This window comes from Taudactylus pleione, unplaced genomic scaffold (assembly GCF_031769625.1).
Source record: "Taudactylus pleione unplaced genomic scaffold, aTauple2 ptg000584l, whole genome shotgun sequence".
Classification (NCBI taxonomy): domain Eukaryota; kingdom Metazoa; phylum Chordata; class Amphibia; order Anura; family Myobatrachidae; genus Taudactylus; species Taudactylus pleione.
Genome location: NW_028284986.1, coordinates 985,583 through 1,000,797, shown reverse-complemented (window position 1 = coordinate 1,000,797; position 15,215 = coordinate 985,583). Strand labels below are relative to the sequence as shown.

The 15,215-nt window shown below is 48.5% G+C and overlaps 1 protein-coding gene across 3 annotated transcripts in view; it reads left to right on the top strand.

Annotated features, from left to right (window-relative positions):
• Positions 1 to 2,916: 2,916 nt before the first annotated feature.
• ATOSB (atos homolog B) overlaps positions 2,917 to 15,215 on the top strand; it is a 111,841-nt gene continuing 99,542 nt past the window's right edge. For 2 of the 3 annotated variants that reach the window (XM_088453618.1, XM_088453619.1), the window contains exon 1: positions 2,917 to 3,182. The gene's annotated coding sequence lies outside the window, so the exon portion shown is untranslated. Of the gene's footprint in view, positions 3,183 to 14,533; positions 14,563 to 15,215 lie in introns of those variants that run through there. The other variant, XM_088453620.1, reaches the window with a different exon arrangement.

Here is a 15,215-nt window from a genome sequence, read left to right as displayed (position 1 = left end):
CAGGAACGCCAACTAAAATTCACAGAACGTGCGTCCGATTCACTGCTGCGTCTCAGTGCTCAGAGAATCGTACGACTCAGACACATACGCGGAGACTTACAACATTTGCCTGTTTGTGTGCACCATCAACCCTGGGTCCACCTCTGAATCGGGCGGTAGGCCCTATATATCTTTACTATACATCCCTTTCAAACTGTGAGGTCTATGTACTAAGGACCTCATTCAGACCAGAAACTCTCTCGCTCCGGAACTCATTACAAAAGGGCCGGCTGTCGATGTTGATCGACAGCTCGATCTGTTTTGTAGGCGGGGGGGGGGGTGGCTACACAAACGGAGGCGTTGCCAAGCGAAGCCTGCCATTTTGTGGGCGGCTGCACTGACATCAGCAGTGATGTCAGTGGGGAGCTTCCTGCTCGACCCAACCTTAGGGTCTCGTCGCAAGCCCCGATGGTCTTGACCAGCGTGACCATCAACCTGGGTAGCGACCAGGAGGCCGCACTAAAAAAAAGGAGCGGCCGCCCTCATTCAGAGAGAGCGATCGCTTCTTGCGACCGCCTCTGAATGAGGGCCTAAGCCTTGGAGAGAGAGAACGTGGACGGAGGTAAAGTACCAACCAATCAGCTCCTGTCATTTTTCAAACACAGCCTGTAAAGTGACAGTTAGGAGCTGATTTGTCAGTACTTTCTCTCCAAGGCTTAGTACATAGACCTCTAGTGATAAGGTGCCAGCCAATCAGCTCCTAACTGTCATTTTTCAAACACAGCCTGTGAGATGACATTTAGGAGCTGATTGGCTGGCACCTTATCACTATTCACTCTGTCTCCTAACACTGCTTAGTAAATAGACCCCACTGTATCTTTTACTGTGTAGCTTGAGACAGCCGTTCAAGGCTGTGTACATATAGGAGATAAAGCGACAGAAGAGCCCATGGTAACCCCTGTATTTATGATGGCAATAGGGGTGTTCACCTACTGATAAATCAGCTCCTTAGAATAGCAGCAGTATTTACAACAAAAGGCAGCTGAAGGTTAGTAAATACGTAATCAGCTGTCCCTCCTACAACATCTCTTGCTGCCCTTTTGTGCACATTATAGGCTGGTGGAGTCAGATATTTACTAAGCACTTTTTTTCATGCTGATGTGTTTAAATCTGCATTTTTTTGTTAAAACAGGTGGTGGGCAATGGGGGAAAAATGCTCTAATATACACTGAGTGGCTACAGAGAAAACTGACAGTGCAGAGATGACTGCTACAGGGTGAGCTGGGAGAAGACTGACAGGGCTGGCAGTGTAGGGGTGCAGGACTGTAAAGATAACTGGAAGGATACAGAGAGATATCAGTGCAGGGATTAGTGTTGCAAGATAAGATGGGATTGTACAGAGGGAGGTGGCATTGCAGGGGTTAATGGTGCAAGGTGAACTGGGGGGAGGTACAGAGGGTTCTGGCAGTGCAGGGGTTAATGGTGCAAGGTGAACTGGGAGGGTATGGACAGAATTGGCACTGCAGGGGTTAATGGTACAGGCAAAGAAGTCAGTGCAAGGAAAGCTGGGTGTGTACAGGGCAGAGCTGTCAGTGTAGGGCTTAATGGTGCAAGGTGAGCTGGAAGGGTACAGGCAGATATGGTACTTCAGGGGTTAATCGTGCAAGGTGAGCTGGGAGGGTACAGGCAGAGTTGGCATTGCAGGGGTTAATGGTGCAAGGTGAGCTGGGAGGGTACAGGCAGAGCTGGTAAAGCAGGGGTTAATGCTGCAAGGTGAGCTGGGAGGATACAGGCAGAGCTGGCATTACAGGGGTTAATGGTGCAAGGTGAGCTGGGAGGATACAGGCAGAGCTGGCATTACAGGGGTTAATGGTGCAAGGTGAGCTGGGAGGGTGAAGACCCAGCACTGGAAGGATGCAGGCAGGGGTAGGAGAGAGAAGGGGTTAATGTTGCATAGTGAGCTGGGAGTGTACTAGCAGAGCAGAACCAGGGGAAAGAGGGGGCAGACACAGGGGTAGGAGGGTGCAGACAACAATGGGAGAGGCAGGCAGGGGTAGGATGGTGCAAGCAGATATTGGAGGGGTATGAAGGATAAAGACAGATGATAATCTTTGAGGGTGCATGCCGGGGTAGGAGGGTGCATGCAGGGGTAGGAGGGTGCAGGAAGGGGTAGGAGAGTGCATGCAGGGGTAGGAGGGTGCAGGGGTAGGTAGAGCTGGGTAGGCAGGGGTAAAATTGTGCAGGCAGATATGAAAGGAGTAGGATGATAAAGACATGATAATCTTTGAGGGTGCATGCCGGGTTAGGAGGGTGCAGACAGGCCGGGGTAGGAGGGTGCAGGAAGGACTAGGAGGGTGCAGACAGGACTGGAAGACTGCATGCAGGGGTAGGAGGGTGCAGACAGGACTGGGAGGCTGTATGTAGGGGTAGGAGGGTGCAGACAGGACTGGGAGGCTGTATGTAGGGGTAGGAGGGTGCAGACAGGACTGGGAGGCTGCATGCAGGGGTAGGAGGGTGCAGTGCGGGGACAGGACTGGGAGGGTGCATGCAGGAGTAGGAGAGTGCAGACAGGACTGGGAGGGTGCAGGAAGGGGTAAGAGGGTACAGGCAGAGAGAGCTGGCAGTGAAGGGATTAATGTTACAAGGTGAGCTGGGACTGGGAGGATACATACAGAAGCAGGAATAGCAGAGGGACGGGTGCAGGGGTAGGAGGGTGCATGCAGAGCTGGGAGGGGGCAGGCAGGGGTAGGGGTAGGAGGGTGCATGCAGAGCTGGGAGGGGGCAGGTAGGGGTAGGAGGGTGCATGCAGAGCTGGGAGGGGGCAGGCAGGGGTAGGGGTAGGAGGGTGCATGCAGAGCTGGGAGGGGGCAGGCAGGGGTAGGAGGGTGCAGATTTGCAGTGGCATTCCGGCCCACCAATGGGAGAGGAGAGCTGTGCACCAGTCACAGGGCTGCGGATGAGTGGGGGCGGTGTTCTGGGAGAAGCACAATCAGCTGGCAGCAGTGTACGGGGCACTAGCTGGTCACCCCAATACCCAGCTCCCACATCGCCACAGTGCCCCCCGCCCACCTCACCCACCTCCCTCATCTGTCACCAGACCCCCAGCCCGGGGCACACTCAGGGCAGAGCACACTGACAGGAGAGCCCCCCCTCAGGATACCCCCGGCCCCCGGACACTGCCCTCCTCCCAGGAAAAGTTTGGGGTAAGTCTGCTGCTTGTTTTTGCTGCTGCTGTGTTAGGGGAGGGGTTGTGGGGCAGCTCTCCCTCCTCCTGGGGTTTGGGAGGGGGGTTCGCAGGGGAAGTGGATGAGTCACTAGTACTGTGTGTAGAAATGTACTGAGTTGCACATCGTTATAGGGCCTTGACCTAAAGGCTTGCAATCTAATGCTGTTATTGTGTAACTCACTAATCCATATTCTGGTTATATACAACAATCTGCTTGTTTAATATATTTTCCTGACAGGGGTCATTGACAGGTTTATTGTTCCAGCTGGTGATGTAAGCCCTCACCATGACAAATGTACATAATTATATATATTCTATACATATGACTTACAGCACCCCTCCTCCCCCACCTCCCACCCCATGACCTGGACACAGCCTGTCCTACAGTATGTATGCTATAGGCAGATGTGTACAGTATATAGGCTATAGGTGTACAGTATGTATGCTATAGGCAGATGTGTACAGTATATAGGCTATAGGTGTACAGTATGTATGCTATAGGCAGATGTGTATAGTATATAGGCTATAGGTGTACAGTATGTATGCTATAGGCAGATGTGTACAGTATATAGGCTATAGGTGTACAGTATGTATGCTATAGGCAGATGTGTACAGTATATAGGCTATAGGTGTACAGTATGTATGCTATAGGCAGATGTGTATAGTATATAGGCTATTGGCGTACAGTATGTATGCTATAGGCAGATGTGTACAGTATATAGGCTATTGGCGTACAGTATGTATGCTATAGGCAGATGTGTACAGTATATAGGCTATTGGTGTACAGTACAGTATGTATGCTATAGGCAGATGTGTACAGTATATAGGCTATTGGTGTACAGTACAGTATGTATGCTATAGGCAGATGTGTACAGTATATAGGCTATTGGTGTACAGTACAGTATGTATGCTATAGGCAGATGTGTACAGTATATAGGCTATTGGCGTACAGTACAGTATGTATGCTATAGGCAGATGTGTACAGTATATAGGCTATTGGCATACAGTACAGTATGTATGCTATAGGCAGATGTGTACAGTATATAGGCTATTGGCGTACAGTATGTATGATATAGGCAGATGTGTACAGTATATAGGCTATTGGCGTACAGTATGTATGATATAGGCAGATGTGTACAGTATATAGGCTATTGGCGTACAGTATGTATGCTATAGGCAGATGTGTACAGTATATAGGCTATTGGCGTACAGTACAGTATGTATGCTATAGGCAGATGTGTACAGTATATAGGCTATTGGCGTACAGTATGTATGCTATAGGCAGATGTGTACAGTATATAGGCTATTGGCATACAGTACAGTATGTATGCTATAGACAGATGTGTACAGTTTAAAGGCTATAGGTGTATAGTATGTATGCTATAGGCAGATGTGTACAGTATATAGGCTATTGGCGTACAGTACAGTATGTATGCTATAGGCAGATGTGTACAGTATATAGGCTATTGGCGTACAGTATGTATGCTATAGGCAGATGTGTACAGTATATAGGCTATTGGCGTACAGTATGTATGCTATAGGCAAATGTGTACAGTATATAGGCTATAGGCGTACAGTATGTATGCTCTAGGCAGATGTCTACAGTATATAGGCTATTGGCGTACAGTACAGTATGTATTCCATAGGCAGTTGTGTACAGTATATAGGCATTGGGCGTACAGTATGTATGTTATAGGCAGATGTGTACAGTATATAGACACTGGAGCAGTGCTGAGTGCACGCTATGGGGGATATTACTGGTGCGGAGCTAGACGCAGATACACCGGTCATACCTACGCCTAAATCGCAGTATTCACTTTTAGAGGACAGACCTCCATATTGCAGCTCGCAGCCATATCACCAGTAATATTAAACAAAGGTAACACCAATAGAGCATTGTATATACATACAGACAGGAGTTATGGTATAGGTAGGTTCCATGATGGCGACGCTCCTTGTGGCGTATTGGGTATACAGGGGACACACCTGAGGCAACACCAGCCTCAGAACAGCTGCTGAGGCTACATGTGACAGGTACAGGCCAGGTTTTAAGGCTTTCACTGGTTAATTACAAGTGTTGTAGACAGAATGACTACGTGACCTATACCCGACCTGGACCAAGCCAAGTTAATCAGTGAGTATCGATGTCCTTCTGCCATGGGAATTTTGTAGGCTTTATTTAGTCTTTAGTTTCGCCCAGTGGATCCTTTCTATAAATTTGCTAGTTGGTGTCCCTCGTGTACAGGGGTAGGTTCACTTCTCCGAAATCTCTCGCTGTCATGTCGGGGTGTAAGCAGAACTGAGCGAGGTCATCCTGCCCGGATAACCCCCATTATAGTAATGCGCACAGTTATGACGGAACCTTGCCCCATAGTGTAAGTGTTGAAAGCTACTTCTCAATGGGTCAATTCAGAGCTGAACGCAAGCCTGCCGCGACTACGCTGGCACTGCGCTCACAGAACTAAATGCGGATATTCGCCCATATACCTGGCTGTGCGCATCTCTGCCTGAGATCTGACTTACTCATACGCTGGGTTAAATAACTGTTGTCATTATCAGCTGCAAGTGGACATGATACTCCGAAATCAGACGCAGATGTCTGCACTCAGCCATGACATAGGCGCGGTTGCTAATATTTGTTTTACCACCGGTCAGTACGTAATCTGTTCCATACCTACACATATTGGGAAAACAGTGTTCAGAAGAGCTTGCAATCTACAGATGCGTTCTCATTCACCTAGAGTTTTTGTGCCATATGGCGCGAAACACCTGGTGCGACTCAGATGCTCCGCCATTGGTAGCGGTTCCTGGACTGTCATGCTTTTTACCCTGAATTTTACATCTTATTCGCATAGTAGGCGCATACAAAGTCACTTACAGGGTGCGATTCAGAGTTGTACTCAGTAGCACAGCTGAAGCGGTCCGGAGACGCAGCATCGGATCACTTGCGATCGAGTAACCTTCTGGTTACTCAGGATGTCTGGTGTAATCACGCTGCAGAGGCCAGGAAATATGCATTGGAAGATGCAGACAGACCGCGGCGTACCTTTTCAGGAACGCAGCCCGTCGCCGCCGCCACCACACGGGCACAGCATGTCATTTATGCTGTGGGTTAGGGCGCAGTGCGGCCGTCGTCGCAGGCATATCTGCACACACGCATCACAAATCGCGAAACATCTGAATTGTCGTATAAATTGAATTAGGGATATACTGCACCAGGCACACTAGATTTGTACTTTTCTGACAAAGCAATTGGTATAAAGTTGCAGATTAAGCACAGCGATACATGGTGCGAGGCGCAGTGCAGGTCACTCGTATCTGACCTCTGACTTTTGCCTTTTTACCCAGAATAGCGACTGAGACACAGACAGCGACATATTGTACTGCATTCATGTCTGCTTAGAGATGGCCATTGACCATCGATGGTTTGTCATCGATGGTGTAAACCAATGATGGTTTCCTCTCGATGGTTTCATTGATGTAAACCGCCGCTGGTAGCATCGATGGTAGAGCCGTTAGTGGCCATCCCTACCGCCACAAGCCATCTTGGTCAGGTACATAAAAGTCATTTCTGAAATTCTGGAGCTGCCTCTTCATCTGTAGTCTTGCCCCTGTTTCTGCACCCCTGCCTCCCGTATACAGGCGTGCGCATGGGTTACCATATGGGGACAGGCAGTACATCTCACTCCTGATTGCAGGAACTGGTTGGATCAGGGTATCTGTGAAGAATGTGGAAAAGCTGCATTCATTCTGTGCCCAAATGCAAATCCTAGATTCCATTTTGTTTATAAGATATTCAAGTGAATAGCAAGGCTGTGGTGCATTATGGGTTCCCGGAGCAACTAATTAGGCCTCAGTGATTAGGAGGAGGCTATAAAGGTATGAGGCAATAGTTTGGACTGACCTTAATTCATTTCGTGGGCTCTGCATTCCGTAGACGGACATCATGTCCGCCAAGTGTGACCGCCGTCCGCAGAAAAGCGTGCGCTCTTACTGACAGGCAAGCGTACCCACATCTGTGGCTTACTGACCCTATCACCTGGTATAGTGACAATGGAGGACCAGCTGTACGGACCCTCTGACCCTTATAGAGTCACAATAGTGTACTGGGCATTATAAAGTGACATTGGGGGATTTGCTTGGCGAACCCTAATGTATTCATGGTTTTAAACCGTTTGACTCGAGTAACTTGTGATCCTCACAACAGTGGCCTTAGGGATCCAGTCACAGTGTCGGCACGTTCTAAATGTCAACATAAGATTGACAAGAAACGTTGACGTGTTAAATGACGGCATAAATGTCGTCATTTTAACCATGACAGCATTTGTCCACATTTTGCCTGTCGACATTCGGAACCTGTCAACATTCCGGTGTTTTGGTTCTGAATGTCGACACTTCATACCACACCTCGGCCTTAGCATTGAAGGTCCGATTAGGGCTTGTACTAGCTAGGAAGGCAATGCCGCTACAATACATTTGCGTTGCCTGCAGTTGTGACTGCCAATGGGGGTCATTTTTAGAACCAATTGGCTGCAAACCGCAGCGCACGTGGGCTAATAAGCCATTCTCTATTTACAATGACTTGTACCTGTCATATGTCAGTCACATTGATAGATTTGGTCAACCGATGACCCCCTCAACCGTGTGTCCGAACGCACTAAAGATGTCCTGTCTTACCACGCCGGGCAGCCCCCCGTGGTTCCCAGTTTGTTTCGAACATTTAGTCCATGTATGGGCGCCTTTTAGATATTTTCGTCCCATCATGGGCCCTTCGTACACGCACAGATAGAAACAGTGTCAGAATGGAGGATTGGCTTGTTAAGGTCCTCATCTGCCTGCTTGACAGGGCATTGGCCAATTTGGAAGTGGCTGGTGTCTCCGTTCAGTTATAAGATGGCCGTTCAGGCTGGCACTTGCGCGGCCGTGTCTGAGTTATCTGGCCACACACGTGTGGTAACATATTCCACAGACGATCACAACCCCCTTGGTTACAAAAATAGGTATCATTTCCCAGATTATGTTATTGGCCACTAGGGGTGTTGTTCCATTGGAGTCAGTAGCTGATATTCCCTGTCAGTACATAGCTGCTGATGTTAGAAGATTATTATTAGTATAATTCCAGCACACTCCCCATTGCTTTACAATTGGGAGCGACCAGTAATAAAATAAGACTCTGGAAATCGTTAAGGGGGAGCGGCTTACAATTAACTTATAATAAATTAAAATAGGGGAGTACAGTTTCCAACACACATTTATTGATGCCCCTAATATTATATTATATAAAAAATAGAACACTTATAATAAACTTCTAACTTCCCCCAACAAAGTTTCCAGATGAGAATACTTGAGGCTTCATTGCAGCCTGTGAAAGCTCTTGCACTGAGTGGTCTCCTTGTGTTGGGGGCTCAGTTTCTCCCATGCGCTCACTGTATGTGTGTGTGTGGGGCATGGCCTGTCCCACACAATTTCTCTGGTGGAGGGGTGCCTGTGACCCCTACTGGGTGCTCCCTGTTGGGTGCTGGTCCACCTTTGAGTCCACCGCAGTGCCCAAAAATGTTTTTATTGAAATTAATATCACCATTATTTAAACTTTGTGTATTAATGTTCTGTCCACCTTAGCGTGCTGAGTGCCGGATAGCGTCTACGTGGCCAACTTTATTTATCCTGTACAAAGGACATTATTTATGTCAGGTTTTAAACTTTATTTATTTTTGAGTGGCAGCTGCCATTTTGCTGGGTTTTTTTTTGACCAGGTTAAACGAAACAGCGGCCCCATACTCCAGGGAAACGCTGCCCTTTAGTTTCCAAATTTGTCCTAAATTTCTTTTCTTTTTCCATCCAATAAATTTGTTTATTAACTTTTTATTTTTTTATATAGCTCCAATTGGGAACAAAACAGTAATGGCAGACAGACAGAGAGGTATGAGGGCCCTGCTCACAAACCTACACTCTAAAGGGAAATAAAAATGTGATACGTGAGGGTAAGGGCAGAAAGAGGGAGCATAGCTCCACCCCTGACTTGACCCACGAAGCCCTGCTAACCAATCTGATTGGTCCGCTGTTAAACGAGTAAGGGGGGAGGGATGATCATCTTCAGGCGAAAACCATCGATGGTTGTCCAGCGATGGTTTCATACCATCAATCAGCAATGGTACTGTCGATGGTGACCATCGTTGTCCACCGTTACTGTGGTAATTGGGTAGAATAGCTTTCTAGTCATTAAATGTTGAGCAAAGCACTCGCCCCGGGAGTTCCTTTTGTAATCTTCTAGGTACTTTATAAAATTGCTGGTAATCTTACACCCCTTTCAGACTAGCAGTAAAATCCTGGGTTATTACACGTGAACGCCTCACCCGGGGGTTTTGCTTAGTCTGAGAGGTTTCTTTAAACGAAAAAAAACCCAGGTCCAGCATTTTGATCTGAAAGGGATATTACTGTTGAAAGAAGAATGTGACATAAATGTTGATAATCCCGTATATAGCCTGTCGCTGAGTTGTGACCATACCCTGTACCTGATAATCGCATTAGCACACAGGTGTAACTGTTCCCAGTGTAAATATAGACTCGTGTGTATATAACTGGGGGCCGGTGTGTTTGTGGAACCCGTGTGATTTTTCCAGTATCGGCACGGCCCCTTTCTTTTATCTATAGACTTTAAGACGATGCCTCTGACAGCTCAGTCTGGTGTTTTATTTCATTGCTCATGACGTTTCGTGGTTACTGTTACCGCTTATTGCATTTCTGGCATGGCGCTGACCGAATGGTTATATTAATAAAAGCAAAGTGTCGCTGTTTATCGCTGCTGAGATTCCTACCGGAGTCAGAAGACGACTCTCGTATGCTTTCACACCGGTGTCTCACTATTCTACGTACTGTGGGCCTGATTCAGACCCGGTCGCTATGAGCGTCCGCTCGCTCAATGCGTATGCAAATATTTGAAAGTGACGTGTCAGGGAGCGATCGCTCGCCAAGGCATAAGCACGCCCATCTTACCTGTACGAGCGTTCGCTCTGTGTATGCAGACTCCCCTTAGCGAATGCAGAGACGCCCACTGCCCCACGTCATCTCCTGGAAGATTGTGAAAACATTGGTACATCGACCACTATCGGATGTGTACGCGGTGCTTGTGGTAGCTCTTTTCTACCGCAAGCATTGCGAGGAAAACAGAGTAAAAAAATGTCTGGTGACGTGTACTATGACGCTACCTGTTAATTATGCACGCCTCTAAAACGGCGTTGAAACACCCAAGCACGCCTGCGTTCGCATCTCCACTCCCCCGTTTTTACTGGACTGCCCCTGTCACCACCCACTAACGGCCTCTCCTGTCACTCACTCTGCTGGGCTGGCTTTGCTGTGCGAGCGAGGGATCTGCGAACGCACTGTGTAGTTTGTGCACGCACACTGCGATGCATGTGCAGATTAGCGTCCGGGTCTGAATCAGGCCCTATGTTGGGCGGTCCCATACGGAATTCTGTACGAAAGATGTGTTCGCGCCATTTGCCGTTCTTATGTGAGAGTAGCACATGGGCCAGGGGAACAAACACACTACAGTACATTGAAATTAAATGGGGTCATTGACAGTGTAAATAACATTTTGCACCAAATGTCTGAATGTCATCTGATGGAGATCGTTGTTGGTTTGCAGGCATGCTAATGACCTATGTGCGGGGTGGTCTGATCATAAACTTCTGGGGCCGCATACGGCTAGCCACGTGTTCTGAAATGTGCGCGCCTGAGTTTCTATGCCGCACACTCCGCATGTTAACTGTACTGGTAGTATTGGAACAAGTTGCGCAATTAAATATCAGACGCCAGTTCAGGGCCATCTGGCGGGTGCGTTATACCGTCCGGAAACCCTGAAAAGTGGTAAATAAGATAGTGAGTGGCAATAAGGACAGAGTCGGGGGCTGTTATAAGGTCTCGCAGGCTTGAATATTAGAACTTTTATTTATGGATGATCTATTATAGCCAGCAAGTTTATTCCAGCAGATAGTATTTTGTGGTACATTTTAATATCTCTGTTGTGTTTATATACAAGTAGGGGAAACACTGCATCAACTACGATCTGCACCTCGAAAAACGTCTGTTACATCCTACAGTGCATCTACCTACATGTCCCATATTCCTGAACCCATTTTTCTGCTGTCTGCTTGGCCTGATTTCACTATTTAAATACTTTTTTAAATACATCATTATTAATTAGGAGTGGTCTACCAGAGGTACTGCGACATATCCTGACAGTTTTGCGCTAAAATTAGTCCATTAACGGTTATCACCAACTCTGGTGGCGCAAACTAACCACCACGATTTCTCCCTTTCAGAGCTGCGCAATTTAACGTAATTTTCTAACTGTATGTAAATAAATTGTGCGGCCTAATTCCTGACTAATACAAACTACCCCCCCACCCCCACCCCGGATTACAATCCATTCTCAACCACATAACTGGCGTGGTTGCATGTGACGCGTCCGGAGCCAGAAGTGTTTAATCTGACAAGGTGACATCACAAGTGCGACCAGTCCGCCTTCCTGTGTCCCCCGGGTTTTGCAGTGGAAATTAGTTTTGTGCAAGTGCAGAACTGATCTTCTCTGACTCCCCGTACACCCCCGGCAGTGATGCGACGGTCGGTGTCCGCTGACATCACTGCCGGAATCGCACCCCAGAATGCCTTGTAAAAGGAAGGGGGTGTAATGCCCCAATTAAAAAAAAAATTAGTGATGGAGAGATTTAAAATTATTAAATGACACTGGTCACTGGCAGAGGAGGGGGGCATGTCCAGAAATGGTGACCCGTTGCGCTGGGAATGTGGGGGGGTTACACAAACTGAGGATCTATTACCACTAGTGGGTAGAGGGGGTAATACTAATGGAGGACAATTTACGCTAGGGGTTGGGTGTCTATTGCTAGTGGGAGTGAGAAGTAACTTTACAGTGGGGGGACTATGGATACGGGGGCAGAGGGCAGGCACCACCTAGGTATATGGGAAAAAAAAAAGTAAATATGTTATTAAAAATACTTTTTAACCCCCCCCCCCATAGTTACAATTACACATTTACTTAATGTCAATTGAGGGAATTTAATAAAATCTGTCACCAGGTGAGACCTGACTGCTGTGCACGGCTCTTACAGACACACAGTGACCCTGCGCACACCCTTATAGCCAACCAGCTCCAGGTGACACCTGACTGCTGTGCACGGCTCTTACAGATACACAGTAGCCCTGCACACACCCTTATAGCCAACCAGGTCCAGGTGAGACCTGACTGCTGTGCACGGCTCTTACAGATACACAGTGACCCTGCACACACCCTTATAGCCAACCAGCTCCAGGTGAGACCTGACTGCTGTGCACGGCTCTTACAGACACACAGTGACCCTGCACACACCCTTATAGCCAACCAGCTCCAGGTGAGACCTGACTGCTGTGCACGGCTCTTACAGACACACAGTGACCCTGCACACACCCTTATAGCCAACCAGCTCCAGGTGAGACCTGACTGCTGTGCACGGCTCTTACAGACACACAGTGACCCTGCACACACCCTTATAGCCAACCAGCTCCAGGTGACACCTGACTGCTGTGCACGGCTCTTACAGATACACAGTGACCCTGCACACACCCTTATAGCCAACCAGCTCCAGGTGACACCTGACTGCTGTGCACGGCTCTTACAGATACACAGTGACCCTGCACACACCCTTATAGCCAACCAGCTCCAGGTGAGACCTGACTGCTGTGCATGGCTCTTACAGACACACAGTGACCCTGCGCACACCCTTATAGCCAACCAGCTCCAGGTGAGACCTGACTGCTGTGCACGGCTCTTACAGACACACAGTGACCCTGCACACACCCTTATAGCCAACCAGCTCCAGGTGAGACCTGACTGCTGTGCACGGCTCTTACAGACACACAGTGACCCTGCACACACCTTTATAGCCAACCAGCTCCAGGTGACACCTGACTGCTGTGCACGGCTCTTACAGATACACAGTGACCCTGCACACACCCTTATAGCCAACCAGCTCCAGGTGACACCTGACTGCTGTGCACGGCTCTTACAGATACACAGTGACCCTGCACACACCCTTATAGCCAACCAGCTCCAGGTGAGACCTGACTGCTGTGCATGGCTCTTACAGACACACAGTGACCCTGCGCACACCCTTATAGCCAACCAGCTCCAGGTGACACCTGACTGCTGTGCACGGCTCTTACAGATACACAGTGACCCTGCACACACCCTTATAGCCAACCAGCTCCAGGTGACACCTGACTGCTGTGCACGGCTCTTACAGATACACAGTGACCCTGCACACACCCTTATAGCCAACCAGCTCCAGGTGAGACCTGACTGCTGTGCATGGCTCTTACAGACACACAGTGACCCTGCGCACACCCTTATAGCCAACCAGCTCCAGGTGAGACCTGACTGCTGTGCACGGCTCTTACAGACACACAGTGACCCTGCACACACCCTTATAGCCAACCAGCTCCAGGTGAGACCTGACTGCTGTGCACGGCTCTTACAGACACACAGTGACCCTGCACACACCTTTATAGCCAACCAGCTCCAGGTGACACCTGACTGCTGTGCACGGCTCTTACAGATACACAGTGACCCTGCACACACCCTTATAGCCAACCAGCTCCAGGTGACACCTGACTGCTGTGCACGGCTCTTACAGATACACAGTGACCCTGCACACACCCTTATAGCCAACCAGCTCCAGGTGAGACCTGACTGCTGTGCATGGCTCTTACAGACACACAGTGACCCTGCGCACACCCTTATAGCCAACCAGCTCCAGGTGAGACCTGACTGCTGTGCACGGCTCTTACAGACACACAGTGACCCTGCGCACACCCTTATAGCCAACCAGCTCCAGGTGAGACCTGACTGCTGTGCACGGCTCTTACAGACACACAGTGACCCTGCGCACACCCTTATAGCCAACCAGCTCCAGGTGAGACCTGACTGCTGTGCACGGCTCTTACAGACACACAGTGACCCTGCGCACACCCTTATAGCCAACCAGCTCCAGGTGAGACCTGACTGCTGTGCACGGCTCTTACAGACACACAGTGACCCTGCACACACCCTTATAGCCAACCAGCTCCAGGTGAGACCTGACTGCTGTGCACGGCTCTTACAGATACACAGTGACCCTGCGCACACCCTTATAGCCAACCAGCTCCAGGTGAGACCTGACTGCTGTGCACGGCTCTTACAGACACACAGTGACCCTGCGCACACCCTTATAGCCAACCAGCTCCAGGTGAGACCTGACTGCTGTGCACGGCTCTTACAGACACACAGTGACCCTGCGCACACCCTTATAGCCAACCAGCTCCAGGTGAGACCTGACTGCTGTGTACGGCTCCCACACTGTTTTATTTACATAATAACTATAACAAATAGTAATAACGATGCAAAATATTTTTAATTAATTTCTGCAAACATTTGCCAATATTTTCAACAATACACTGCCTGAGACCATGTTAGCTGTTGGGGCTAGGGGGTATATTTACTAAAGGTCGATTTTTTTTTTATTTTGATCAAATTAAAATCAATGTGTTTCTGGGGCTAAATCCCACATTTACTAATACTTAAACAATAAACAAATAAAAAAATTTCTGTTAGTAACTGTGGGATTTGGCCCCAGAAACACAACATCGGCCTTTAGTAAATATATCCTAACTCCTGTGGTTTGGGGCCTGCATTAAGCAGAATGAGCTCGGGCGCTCTCTATACTCGCCTCTCTATCCTATTACGGCTCAAATCGCTGCGTTCCCGTTTGCTGGGCAGTGATAGCTGAAGCGCTGCTTCTGTCATCCGATCAGTGCGGGCGAGGGGCATCATTAAAAGCCAATTATTTTCCTGCCACTATAAAACTGCAAAAGCTAATGTGACCGGATGTCCTTACTCCATCGTCCAGTACAGGGGGTAAATTTACTAAAGTGAGAGTTTTTAGAAGTGAGTTTTAAAAGTGATGTTGCCCATAGCAAC